This window comes from Coenobita brevimanus, chromosome 44, assembly GCF_032717465.1.
Source record: "Coenobita brevimanus isolate Jiangsu-jjx chromosome 44, ASM3271746v2, whole genome shotgun sequence".
NCBI lineage: Eukaryota > Metazoa > Arthropoda > Malacostraca > Decapoda > Coenobitidae > Coenobita > Coenobita brevimanus.
Genome location: NC_136997.1, coordinates 18,432,060 through 18,445,689, shown reverse-complemented (window position 1 = coordinate 18,445,689; position 13,630 = coordinate 18,432,060). Strand labels below are relative to the sequence as shown.

The 13,630-nt window shown below is 40.4% G+C and overlaps 1 protein-coding gene across 1 annotated transcript in view; it reads right to left on the bottom strand.

Annotated features, from left to right (window-relative positions):
* Positions 1–13,630, bottom strand: part of LOC145397995 (glutamate receptor ionotropic, delta-1-like) — a 262,257-nt gene that overhangs the window by 63,449 nt on the left and 185,178 nt on the right. The window lies entirely within an intron of this gene.

The following is a 13,630-nucleotide window of genomic DNA, read 5'->3' as shown; positions in this document are numbered from 1 at the left end:
GAATTTTGTGTGTTAGAATTAGCTTTGCCTAGACTTGCGTGTGGTCTATTAACATCCTTTCAGGACAAATACAGTCTCGAAGGAAATGAAACATATTTAAAACTGATCTCTGCTTCCGCACCAGAGCTCTTCCACGTCCTAATGCTTCTGGCAACTGAGTTCAGCATAATAGCCTACAAAGACTTTTTCCATATACGTCAATGACCTGGAGGAATACATGGCAAGGTTTCATTGTCTAACAGCAGTATAGCAGGATACTTGCTTGATTTCTGATTGGCACAGTGCCAAATTATGCCGAGTAGTCATCAGTTTTTTCTGACCAGTATTATAATAACTCATAACATCACAACATGTTGATCACACACAACAACCAATTTTGACATAGTAATCATGAATGATTTTGTCAGATGGTTACAATAACATGCTGTTCCCAACATGCTGGCTATTGATGATAAAAGATTATCGCTCATCCTCGGGATACAAACCAGTCAATAGGTACTGAGCGTGAGGCAGGGGTGGGGTGGTGAAGTGGGAAATCCATTGGAAAGCATGTATGGAGACTTTCGAGACGGATTGATAAGAAGGTATGTTACAAAACTCAGCATAATATAAAAAATGAACCCTTATAGAAGCAAGAGACCATCATTAGTCATACTTATTTTCTATGGCTTATTCCGATCTCATAGGGAAAGAGAAGAGCCTTTAGCTTTTGAAAGCTGGCACCTGACTGGGTGTCCTAGTGCATCCATCAATAACGACGCATTTAAAATTATTTTTATTGTAAGGGTTACAACAGCCACTTGATGAGCAGATTATCCATATAAAATTTATATATAGTTATTTTGCATAGATTAATGTAAATACTCGGTATTATCAGAATGCCTAGATATTTGTGAATATTTCAAGTCTCGGGACAAAATTATGAAAACACGTTTTGATAAAGTTTTACGAGTATATTGATTTTTTTCTCATGTTAAGGCAAATTATGGTAAATTATGTCATTACTGCGATAGAGTGCAAAATATAACTAACAAAACGGAATTTCAATGAAATGTGACATATTCCCTGAATTTTGATGAATGGTAGACACAGGGGAGGGAGGGGGGGGGGAGGTGGCCGCACTTGGAATGTCCCACTTGACTAAACAGACGAATATTTGAATTTACTTGAGAGTGTTTTTCCCCTGGGGAGGGGGGAGGGAAGAATACTTCCCCAGTATTCTTGGATGTCGTAAGAAACGACTAAAAGGGGCCTTTTTGTCTCCAGTCTTACTCCCATTACTGTCCTTTTGTGCTTTTTTGTCCTATCCCTCTTCTTGATATTTCCATGTTTCTTCCGGCCTTTATTTTCCCTCTGCTCCTACAGTGCAATATAGCAATATTATGGTTTGGTGCTAATTTTTCATTACTCCCTCCTTGAGAATGTTTTGTTATCACATCAGATTATATTATGCTTTTTACTTTTGCATCATCAGTAAGTTTTCTATCTTTTTAGTTTATAATATGTAGTTACAACTTACAACAGAGCTGTGACAGTGTATGGGCTGTGGGACATTTAAAAGTGGCGGTGACATAATATTAGTTTCTTCACCCGTGTTTGCAAATAATTTTTCATTGGAATTCCGATGTTTTACTGAGTTTTACATAAAGTCGTAATAAATACATGATTTACCTTAATTTGTCTGAGCAGGAGAAAAAAATCAAGGTACTCGTAAAATTTTACGTGGATGTGTTTTCGTTTGTCCCGAAAATTCAAAATTTCACGCGTAACTAGACCATCTTATAAATTTTATAAGGCACTGTTTGTAAATCAATCTATGCAGAAAACTGTACATAATAGTTTACTTTGGCAACTTTACCATCAACTGTTGTTGTAACCATCTTTATAAACATAATTTAAAATGCGTCGTTAATAATGAATGTACTCGGACAACCAATCATCTTTCAGCTTTCAGAAGCTTAAGACTCTTCTCATCTCAGATGAGATCGAATAGGCTATAGCCATATGTTACCACGCTAGGGTCACGAATATGATATCTCTTATAATTCGTTCCATGTACAGCACACTCCAACCCCTACATACACATGGACGAGAAGGGTGAAGAACCGAGCTCCAACCGCCTCTTCCCCAGTTCCCAACTTCCCCCAAACCCTCACCCAACCCCCAACCGTCATTCTTTACTGGCAGTTACATCTTAAGCTAACTTCAAATTTAAAGGACTATTGTGACAGTCATATAACACCAATAGAGTACTGTATGCTTTGTGAGCGAGTGACGGGTGAACAAGAGCCATGTTATCACAGTTTTCCTCTGATATATTATTACTTCATGATGGTAGCTGAGCAATGAAAAATATTATGGAACGAATGACATTCTCTCTCTCTCTCTCTCTCTCTCTCTCTCTCTCTCATACACACACACACACACCGGAGCAGTGATGTTGAGGAGAAGATAACACAGGTGAATGAAGCTGTGCAAAGCTACAAAAATGATGTAGAAACCACGTATGCTGAAATGGTGAAAGTAAAGAAAGACTTAGAAACAAGGGTGGAGGAAAAAAGTATTAAAAAGGAAGTGAAAAGATTAATACAAAACAATCCAAAGTTAGTCAGAGATTCAGTAGAAATAAATAAATCAATAGTAATCACTGGTATAGAAGAGGAAGAAGTTAAAAACAAGATCACTAGAGACAAAAAGGAGATGGCAAATGTAATGAGCTTACTGAAAGAAGTATCAGAGGAAATCTGTAGTAAAGACTTAGAGGAACACAAAAGGTTAGGGAAATACGAGAAAAGCAAGACAAGACCTCTAAAGGTGAATTTCCAGAGTGTAAACACTGTGGAAGAGAGACTAAAAAATGCAAAGAATCTTATGGAAAAAGAGGAGTTCAAAAATGTATGGATAAAAAATGCCTAACACAAGAGGAACTGGAATTACTGAAAGAGAAAAGGGAGGAAGCAAAAACAAAAAATGAGGGAAGATCAGAAGAGGAGAAGAAGAATTTTTTTTTACAAAGTAATAGGATTGCAGGTATGAAAGTGGTACACAAACAGGATGGAATAAAAAGGAGGAAGGTAGTAGAACCATGTCATGACAAGTATATAAACAAGATGATAAAGCTGATGTACTCAAATGTGGATGGATTGGTATCTAAATTACTAGTGATGAATGATTATGTCAGAGAAAATGAACCACAAATAATATGCCTAACTGAGACAAAATTAACACCAAGGATATCCAATGACATAATAAACTTAGAGGAATACAATATATGGAGAAGAAACAGAAATTAAAAAAAAGGAGGAGGAATTATAATATTAACTAAGAAAAATCTAAAAGTCAAGAAAATAAACCTAGATATACTTTCACTGGTAGAACTGATTGCAGTAGAGATCGACACATCTGAAGGTAAAGTAATTGTAGCCAATTTGTACATGCCACCCAGATCAAACACATGGGAAAGAGACGAATATGAGGACCTGCCAGAGAGTACAATTCAGAGTATAAGATCATTGCTACATAAAATGGAAGAGAAATCGGAAAGAATTATACTAACTGGGTACTTCAATACAAATATAAATTAGAATACTCTAGATATAAATAGCCAAGAAGGCTGTTGGGACCAAAAGCTCCTGGATCTCGTACAAGAGTTTTTCTTAACGCAACATGTGAGGGAAACCACCAGAAAAAGAGGGCTTGATGTATCTTCAGTGCTAGATCTACTATTTACTAGGCAAGAAAATGACATTGACAGTTTAATATATCACCCTCCACTCGGCAAAAGCGATCATGCAGTACTAAATTATAACTTCAGGATAGCATATGACATAGTAAACAGCAATGACAGTTACAAAAAGAGCCTAAACTATAAAAAGGGAAATTATCAAGACCTAAAGAAGTATTTCTTAGAAGTTGATTGGGAAAATGAGCTTAGAGGAAAAGATTTAAATGCTGTATATAAAAATTTTTGTGAATTTTATGAAATAGGAGTCCAGAAGTGCATCCCAAAGCACAAAGAAGCAGATAAGAAAATACAGAAATAGTTCAATACAGAATGTAAAAAATCAAAAGAAAGAAGAGATTTGTTGTGGAATAGATACAGAAGACACAAGAGTGAAAGGGCGTATAATAATTACAAACAGGCAAGACACGATTATACAAGAATAAGGAGGGAAGCCCAAAAACAGTTTGAGGAGGATATTAATAATAAAAGTAGTGATCAACCAAAGCTGTTTTACAGCTATATCAGAAGCAAAACCAAAGTAAAAGATATCATACAATCCATTACGGACGAGGGAATCACTTATACACAAGAGAAAGATATTTGTGAAGCACTAAATAAGAATTTCCAATTAGTTTCTACAGAAGAAAAAAATTTTGAGAGGGACTATGTGGAACACGCATGTCCACACATACTATCAGATATACAAATAGCAGAAAAAGTAATACAGGAGGAGTTAAGTCGATTAGACAGAAGAAAAGCAAGTGGTCCTGATGAAATTTCATGTTGGGTATTACGAGAATGTGAAAAGGAGTTAAGTAAACCATTATTTTTAATTTTCAAAAAATCCTTGAGTCAAGGGAAACTACCTGATATTTGGAAAAACGCAAATATAGTCCCCTTATTCAAGAAAGGAAATAGACAAAATCCTCTCAACTACCGACCAGTATCACTGACCAGTGTTGTAAGCAAGGTATTAGAAAAACTTATAAGAAAAGATTGGGTAAATCATCTAGAAGAACACAGTATGATAACAGAAAGACAGTTTGGTTTCAGAAAAGGAAAATCATGTGTTACTAATCTGTTGAGCTACTATGACAGAGTAACAAACACAATACAGGAAAGGGAAGGATGGGTGGACAGTATCTATTTAGATTTCAGGAAAGCTTTTGACACAGTACCACACCAAAGACTTTTATGGAAACTGTACCATCAAGGAGGAATTCGAGGCGAACTGTTTTGTTGGACGCAAGATTTTCTCATAAAAAGAGATATGAGAACAGTACTAAGGGGAATCTACTCAATATGGAAAGAAGTGACTAGTGGAGTACCACAGAGTTCAGTGCTGGCACCAATCATGTTTTTAGTGTATATAAATGATATAAACAGTAACACTGGAAATGAGAGCTATCTGAATATGTTTGCAGATGATGCAAAAATACGAAGGAGAATTACTAACACAGACTCTTGTAAAGAGCTACAAGAAGAATTAAATAAACTTCATGAATGGAGTAATACATGGCAAATGGAATTCAATGTGGACAAGTGTCATGTAATCAAGTTTGGTAGAAGTGGAAAAAGACCTGATTGGGATTATAAGTTAGCAAATAAAACCCTATACACATCAGAAAGAGAGAAGGATCTAGGTGTGATTATCAATAACAGACTATCTCCGGCTGACCACATCAGCGGGAAGGTATGAAACATGTATACTTCGTACACTTGCAAATATCAGAATAACATTCACATACATAAATGAAGACATGCTAAGAAGGATAATAACATCATTCATTAGACCAACCTTGGAATATACATCAGTAGTCTGGAGTCCTCATCTCATAAAACACATAGACAAGATTGAAAAAATTCAAAGGGCCGCTACAAGATGGATACCAAGCTTAAGGGACTTAAGCTACGAAGAAAGACTATATAAACTGAATCTACCAACACTACAGGAGAGAAGGAAAAGAGGTGACATGATTATGCTATATAAGTGCATATCAGGGAAGGCGAAAATAGACATAAATGATTACTTAACATTTGGAGAAGCATCAGCAAGAGGACACTGCAAAAAACTGCATAAGAAGAGATGTGATAAAGACGTAAGGAAATTCAGTTTCCCAAACAGAGCAATTGATCAATGGAATGCACTATCGAATGAAATAGTGTGTGCCAAAACAATTCACAAATTTAAGGATATTTACGATAAATATGGTTTAAGACACGGGACAGTACGAGCTTGACTCATTCCTGTAAAGATACAATTAGGTAAGAACAATTAGGTAAGAACACATACACACACACACACACGTACAAACACCACCCCTCCCATACACTCCCACACACAAACACACATACACACACAACATAAACACACACACACACAGACACACACACACACACACACACACACACACACACACACACACACACGTACAAACACCCCCACTCCCATACACTCCCACACACAAACACACACACACACACACATACACACACAACATAAACACACACACACATACACACACACACACACACACACACACACACACACACACACACACAAACACACACACACACACACACACACAAACATCCACACAAAACACACACACACAAACACCCACACAAAACACACACACACAAACACCCACACAAAACACACACACACAAACACCCACACAAAACACACACACACAAACACCCACACAAAACACACACACACAAACACCCACACAAAACACACACACACAAACACCCACACAAAACACACACACACAAACACCCACACAAAACACACACACACAAACACCCACACAAAACACACACACACAAACACCCACACAAAACACACACACACAAACACCCACACAAAACACACACACACAAACACCCACACAAAACACACACACACAAACACCCACACAAAACACCCACACACAAACACCCACACAAAACACACACACACAAACACCCACACAAAACACACACACATGTATCGGGCCACCGCTAGCACCAAATTTATGTGTCAGGTTAGCTGCTAATTCCACCGGATCCACCAATTTTGTGTAGCCGTTATATGGAATAGCACAGCTGACTACATATTATGTGATCTGCTGTTATAGTATAGCTAGACCACCGTGTTGGAGATCGACGACACTGTCTGTAGTACACGTCAGCCACTCGCCGTCACTGCCCGACACTTTCCACCAAAGGTCCTCTGCCACTAGAAGGTGGAAGCTGGTCTGTTATATTAAGTGGTAGCGTAAGGTGACAGAAATGAGCAGATTAAATCTCTCTTTATTGGGCACAGAATAATATAACTGCGACCCAAGAGATATGTAAGAGCGATACCACCTCTCTCGATAACTGAATGACTTCTTCTGACGCTGTACGCTCACCGTGCCGACTTGGGCGCGGTGCTGAGGTCAGCTAAAAGTGAGGTGGCAAGCATTTACATATACTCTGGGCTTATGCAAAAAATAGAGATAAATGACAACTCTACTAGCACATTATACACCTCTATAGAATGGTATTAAGTACATTCACATATACCAACATAATAAATGGTTCCCCAGGACTTTACACTTACGCACTATTCACATATCTTTTCACTTCTCCTAACCTTCATTTTATATTTGAAACAGGGTGGCACTTGTGGTCTGCCATCCACCTTCTTCCTATACCACAGCTAACAGCGAAATGATATTTGGTTGTTCATCATTCACACTTCATTACACACTGTTAATTATGACTAAACAACTTTAAAAATTATTATGTAAAATGTGTGATACTACAACTTCTTATGGAAAAAGATGTTGACACCAGAACATCGCTCGGCCACACCATTGACGTCCTCGTCGACATTGTTGTCCTAACTACAGTGTAGCCTAACCAGAGTGTAGGGTAGCTAACTATTCAGGAACATCCACTTGAAATCCGCGAGGTCTCAGTGGGTTTCTTAATTGGCGCCTTAAATAGTAGCCTAAACCACAAACACAGGACAAGACCACAATAAGTAGAAGACCAATGCCAGGACCAAAATAGGAAGGAGAAACTTATGCAGGAAGATAGGACAGTACATAAGGCTCTAAATCGGTCCTGTTCAGGTGGGAGAGGAAGGTAAGCTCCTTTAATATATGAGACAGCCTATTCACATTCAAGGAAGTAACATTGAATGAAGGTAAAAAGGGTCGTAACTAGGATGAGAAGTTCACTGACGAAGCTAGATGATGCTTGCTAGGCAGAACTGCTATCTCTTTACTGTGTAACTCACAAAAATCAGGTGCAACATAGTACCCCTTTACTGTAAGGAATTGATTCTGTGAGGCACAAGTCACAGATACGTCCTCTGTCTCAGGAAAGTAAAAGTACTATTTCGCATGAATATGAGCATGGAAAACTGACTTCAATTGAATGGGTTGGAAGGTGCAACGTTGCAGAGCAGAGGAAGTATTTGTGTCCAACAAGGCCCTCTTACACTCCTCTACCTTTAATGGTACGAAGACAAAATGGAAAGCAGGACATACATGGAGATCAAGAAATGAGGCCTTACACTTCTCAAATTCATCCACAGTCGTTTCTGCTACATATTTCTTGTCATCTAAGACAACCAGCACCTCTGGACCCTCTTCAATATCAACAAGTGTATCATCAGCAGTAGCAAAAGGGAAGGGAATGAACCGCCATGCCTGGTACGTTACAGCATTCCTCATAGGTATCAATATCAGGATGCCTTCATGGGTCAACTGGGCCTCTAACAATGGGTAATAATATTCTAGTTGACTCAGATCAAAGAGTGGCATAAGTCCATGCTTCCACATAGCTATATCAAGTGCATTTGTTAGTATATTACTAGGAAGCAATAAAGCATTAACCCTGTCCAAACTTGCATCGATTAAGCCGTCCACCATATTGGCTGCATGCTTCTCCAAAGCAGTGGTTGACTCGTCGAGAGCATGTAAGTACTCAGCGAATAACACCAAGTTAGCTAGGGTTGGTAGGTTAATTTGGATGTTGTTCACAAGCTCTACTAGATGGTTTGTAGTCCTAATTATCTCGTTAGCTTTGTTAGTGAACTCATCTAACTGTTTATACACATGCATGATTAATCTATTATTGGCTTTAGCGGCCAGTGTCAAGTCATGCTTCTGTCTACCCAATTGCACTACGTCCTTATCTAATGCCGTACCAAAGAGTTGTTGAGACAGGATTCCTAGAAAATCCACACGTCCTCTCTTAGTACGTGCATGGACATGCTTGGAAAGATCAGAGTGTACGTTAGGTAAAGCTACATGCAAGTTAGTGAGCCTGTCGGTGAGCCTGTCTATATGCTTAGTCTGAAGCTCAACAATTCCATGCAAGGTTCGTTCCAAAGCTTCAGTGTCAGAGTTCGTCAATCGTGGGTTTCGATTAAACATCTTTCCCACTTCCAACAGTTGCTGCCTGATATTCGACAAGCCTTTGGAGACCTCCTTGACAATATCTGGCATTTGGAGATAGCCTTCCATTGGATAGTAGATGCATACTGCACCTTCCACTACCACGACTTCTCCAAGTGGGCTCTTCAATGCTCCTGGCATTAACGCAGTCGTGTCCGTGTCCGATGTCATTCCATAGGTCCACCCCAAGCAACGCACGAGGAGTATGAGCCACAGCCACATTTTCCTGCAAGAGAAGATACTCCCTCAATCACTCTTGTTGTGGGAGCTTGCTACGATACTCTTGGTTAGGGACAGGTACGGACGACGACATAGACTGCGTCGAAGACAGAGGGGACAACACATCAGACGCATGGTTAGTTAGGCCTAGCTCTTGACTTACTAGTTTGATCTTATCAGCATGTACTACCTCCTGAGTTCCATTAGCTTCATCCTTTATTCTATAAGTATTTCCACGTACTCGTTCCACAACGGTATATGGTCCGCGGAACTTAGGTCTGAGCTTGGAAATTCTCTCAGGGTTGTGGATCATGACCTTCTGGCCTGCCTGTAACGTCTTTTCTTGACTACCTTTGTGTTGTTTCGCCATCATCTCCGCTCTTGAGGCTTTTAATCTTTTCCATACTTCACTGTGTATACATTGGAATTTCAACAACTGTACCTTTGCGTAGTCTTCTTCGTTGTATACTGGAGTAGGAGGTCCAGCCAACAAATCGTAGGGTAACACTTTCTCTTCTCCATAAAGGATATAATGAGGAGACTTCCCAGTTGATGAATTTTCTGAGGAGTTGATGGTCGCCGCTACATGTGATAACCAGTCTTCCCAGTTATCCTCTTGATTTGAGGTTATTACTGGTCTCAAGACTTCCAGGATCTTCCTATTTGTCCTCTCCACCAGGCCATTGCTCTTAGGACTGTAAGGCATTACAAAAACTTGCTTTACTCCATACATACAACAGATTTCTTGTAACACCTGGTTTCGAAATTCACTGCCATTATCGCTGAGCAATACCTTAGGTGTAGAGTATGGACAAATCACTGAAGTCACAAAAGCGTGCACCACCTCCTCTGAAGTTTTCGTCTGTAAAGGTGCTAAAACAGTGAATCGTGAGAAATGGTCCACTGCCACCAGTACATAACTCGAACCTTGATGACTTCTCGGCAACGCTAAGAGATCAATGGAGACTGTATCCCAGGGTTTTTCCGGTAGAGGATACTCTAAGATGGGAGGTGGAAGTCCCTTCGTTCCTCGTATTTCCGCGCACTTGACACATTGACTGATGTGGGCTTCTATGTCCTTCCTCATGGTCGGCCAATAGTATTTCTTTCTCGCCTCACATATGCATCTATCGCGACCGGGATGACCCGCTTGAGGTACGTCATGAACTAACTGTAGCACGGCCTGCTGTAAGGTAGCAGGAACAACCAATTGATATGCAGTGTCCTTCCCTGGGGGTTGCTAATACAAAAGACCCTGTTGAAGATGGAAGTGAGGATCGGTACTGGGAGTTCAGGTAGACAAGTCTCGTCGCCAGACTCCAAGGCATAGATGTCTTGAGACCACATCACATCATTACATTGTTCCGCTTTTACTGTGTCTGAGGAATACTCAGCAAGAACAACATCCTCGGCTATGGTAGCAGGAATGTTTCTACTCAGTACGTAGGCTATGACGTTTTGACGGTCCGGTAAATATCTGACCCCTGGATCAAACTCCATTACCTTGCCAAACCAACGTGCAACCTTACCGTGCAAGTTCTTTCCCTTAAATAAGTCGTGTATGGGTGCATGGTCAGTTAAAACAATTATCCGGTAGCCAAAGATAATATCCCGGAAATGTCCTAACGCCCACACGACTGCTAATGTCTCCAAATGTGTCGTCGAATAGTTCTTCTCTGGAGGTCTTAGTGCCCTACTAGCATACGTTATGGTATGTGTCTTGCCTTGCTCATCCTTCTGCTGTAACACCGCTCCCAGACCCAAACCTGAGGCATCCGTGCACAGATAGAATGGTTGAGTATAATCAGGAAACGCTAATACGGGTGCTTCTAACATGGCTTGTTTGAGCTCATTGAAGCTTTTTTATTTCGAGAGTCCCCATTTCCATGCAGCATCCTTCTTAAGTAGGTCGTTAAAGGTGATGCTATGATGGCATATCTGTGGACAAAACTCCTATAAAAGCCAGTGAGGCCTAGGAATGATCTTATCTGATCCTTGTTCTGTGGTATAGAAAAATTTAACATTGGCCTTACCTTGTCCGGCACAGTCTTGATGCCATTACCATCAACGAGGTGTCCTAAAAATCTAATACTGGACTTCAAAAATTCACACTTTGACAGCTTGATTTTCAGACCTGCGGATCTCAAGGTTTCCATCACTCGTTTTAACTTGTTAAAATGACTGTTAACATTGTTACTCACGATGATTAGGTCATCTAGATACGCTAAGACGTCTTGCCCTAACATCTCGCCAAACTATTGGTTTATCATCTGCTGAAATGTTAAAGGAGCATTACTCAGTCCAAAAGGCATCAGGAGAAATTCAAAGTGCCCACGGTGAGTGCAATGTGTAGTGCCCGGAAATGATAATGAGTTGTATCTAGTTTGTTTTATATGACCAAAAGTTCGGTTAAGTGAGAGAGAGTGGCCGAGGCATGGCTGTTACCATGCGGACGTGTCCAGAACATAGATTGATTACCTAGTTGCTAAGTCACTTTTTTTTTCCTACTGTAATTCACTAGTATTAAGTCTGTTTATAATATACTATCTCGAGTCGATGGGAACATGTGCCTTTGTTCACATAATCCAGCATAATGTACGCATGCGCAAAGTGATGTAAAGCACGATAATTTTCATTATTTTTCGATGTAAGGGTATAGAGAGAGAGAGAGAGAGGCTGCTGAGTAATTATTGTAACTAGAGAATGTTATTTTTTTTTGAGTAATCGATAGTAAGGGGAAAGACATCACACTGAGTCTATCTCGAGTCTGTAATAATTAAAATCAAATTACGTACGCCGTCATCACCCCCTCGTCTTTGCATCACTCACGCAGTTTTGGCGTCTCACTCGCTCACTGGCCGTGATAGATGGAAGTTGGTCGGTACGGTCGTCATCCTCACTTCCCCCCCCCCCCTCCAAGGAATTCTCGGATCCCAGTGTGGAGATCGAAGTACCTGAGGGAGTCCAAGTCCAAGTCTGGAGGTCTAAGCACCAGTGAGTGAATCAAGGTCCCAGTGTGGAGGTCAAGGTCGGCAGTGGCAGAGGACTGGACCAGTGAAATTTGTGCTCAGAGGGACGATTATGAAGAAACACATTGGACTGGGACAGAGGAGCTAAGTTTTGTGCATTTGATATTAGGACCATATAGATATATATTTTTCGAACAATGTGCCAACTGATTCATGTCTGTAAAGCAAGTAGCTGGGGAAGCTTTCTACTTTTTGGTCTTGTTAATACACATTCCCTCCCACTCGAACTATATTGTTTGTATAACCCTTGAGAAGTGGTGGTATAGAGCTTACCTAGTAGTTTATTAATGTACAACTTAGAAGCATTCTGGGAAACTGCAAAGGTTGGGCTTGGGTTGGCCTAGTTGGAGACTGGCCCAGTCATTTTGGCATGCTACCCCTCTTAACTTGGCCACTTGAAATGTAATAAACGCAACCGAAGAGGCCGCTAATGGGAGAGAGTCTCCATCACTCTGAGTTCCTGACCATTCCAGCACACATTGGTCATCAATAGTGACTTGTTTTCTACCCCTTTTGACCAGGTAAAAGTCTGGATCGCAGAGGTGACAGTACAAGTGGTGGCACAGCGTTGGGATTACCTATTAATGTGAGGGTAATTTAACTTGAAATTAAGGTAATAGCTCAGCCCCCAGTTCTCAAAGGTATATGTACTTAATATTATGTGTAGAATTACAAGGTATGTATATTTATAGTGTGTACTATTTTGGTGTTGCAGCTGAGCATTCACCTCCTGGGGTTGCTCAAGTTGCAGTTGGGGCATTTTAGTAGTTGAGCATTCACCTCCTGGGGTTGCTCAAGTTGCAGCTGGGGCATTTTAGTAGTTGAGCATTCACCTCCTGGGGTTGCTCAAGTTGCAGTTGGGGCATTTTCGTAGTTGAGCATTCACCTCCTGGGGTTGCTCACGTTTGTATAATTCATGATGGAGTCCCGTGTTGAAAAATTGATTGACATTGAAACTGAAATGCCTGAGGAAGTAGAGGTGAAACAGGAACCCTCCACAATTGATGAGTGTTTTGAGCGTATTAGAACGTTGGAGGAGATGTTAGGCCCACCCGGACTCACCCCGACCAAGGTTGGAGGTCCATCACAGTATACTCCTGTTAAGTTCGGAAATCCATTTAGGCAGTCAACTCCACAGTGGTCAAATTTGCCTGTAGGAGGTATGCAGAGCTATCAGGGAAATTCGGTAGTACTAGAGTGTAAAGATGTTGATGTTCTCA